Genomic DNA, 1,394 nt, shown 5'->3' with positions numbered 1-1,394 from the left:
AGTGACCTCGGTTGGAACCACCCCAATTCATCAGAAGATTGAGAATAAAATGGGGTTGCAGTCGGGGTCTCCATCCCTTTCCTCATTGACAGTTCATGCCCCTACCTCGTGACAGCTGCAGAGGCAGTTCCTCAGACACAGGGCTGTTCCTCCTAATTCATGCAGAGTTCCTCATTCTTTGTTTTGTTTTGTTTTGTTTCGTATGTCTGATCTTATTTATTTGTTACTCTTACAAAATCTCATTTTCAATTGGACTCAGTCTTCTAGGTAGAAGCTCTCAGAGAGAAAAGTCTATGTCTCTTGGAAATCTGTTCCTGGTGGTTTTCTTTGGCCTCCATCATTTTCTTGGACAAAAGCTCAGCACTTTCTGCAGCCTCTTCCTTATTTTTCTGAGTACGCTGTTTATTCAGAGCAATACGTTTGTTTTGCAGGACACGTGGAGTAACAAGACGCCAAAGCTTGGGTGCTTTGGTCCTGGGTTTCTTCCCTTTGTTTAGGGGCTTTCTCCCAGCACATTGGCGGACATCAACCTCTTTAGAGAGACTGAAAAGTTTGCAGATTCTTCTGGCTCTCTTGGGCTTCCGGTGACGAGACACAGTGAGGCCAGGAATATCTTTCTCCCTTTTTTTTACAATGACCCACTTGAGAACACTCAGCTCGACATCCATGATGCAACCCCCAACAGATGTGTGCTTTCTTCTCCAGTCCCCCTCGGTCTGTACCGGGAATGCCCCTTACTCAGCAGCAGGTGGACACGGCCGTGGGTCAAGACACCCTGCTGCATGGGAAAACCTAGTTTGCCGTTCCCACCATAACCCTTCCATTCTTCACCCAGAGCGTCTGCTGCAGCTTTTGTGGCCATACACTTCTCATAAAAGGTACAAAGTTTGCGTTCATTGCCCACTTCAATGAGCTTCTGGCAGCCAGAGGCTGGGAAAAAGATGTTCGGCCTCATCCTGAAGCAGCCGACCGCCTCCGAGGCACCACGAGAAAGAGCTGTCATTATTCTAAAGTGATTTCTTTCTCTCTTCAAATTTTAGTCATTGCTCTTTACCTGAAGTCACATGAAAGAACTTTGTTTTCGTGTAAGGTGATTTTGCAAGAAACTAAATGGGATGGGCGAACATTTGACAGGATCATCTGAACAGGAGACGGTGATGGTGACTTTGACGGTCTCTTACCAACTTTCTCAAAAACATTGTCAAGGGAATATCAAACTCCAGCTTCTTCTCCTGATAAAAGAATCTATAATAAGCTTTATTCATGTCAATAGTTCCAAAGACCTGCAAATTTCTGTCTGCATTTGTACCAATGAAGTTTGTTTTATTCCAACTCTCAGTTTACAATTATTAAGCTCCTTACATTTCCTCCATAGACTTTAAGACAAAAATCTT

At 44.3% G+C, this 1,394-nt stretch overlaps 1 pseudogene; it reads right to left on the bottom strand.

Moving 5' to 3' along the window:
* Window positions 1-245: 245 nt before the first annotated feature.
* LOC105292578 lies at window positions 246-990 on the bottom strand (annotated as a pseudogene).
* Between the last annotated feature and the right edge of the window lie 404 nt (window positions 991-1,394).

The sequence above is a fragment of the Pteropus vampyrus genome, unplaced genomic scaffold (assembly GCF_000151845.1).
Source record: "Pteropus vampyrus isolate Shadow unplaced genomic scaffold, Pvam_2.0 Scaffold60, whole genome shotgun sequence".
In the NCBI taxonomy this organism is placed as follows: domain Eukaryota; kingdom Metazoa; phylum Chordata; class Mammalia; order Chiroptera; family Pteropodidae; genus Pteropus; species Pteropus vampyrus.
This window is presented reverse-complemented; position numbering and strand designations above follow the sequence as displayed.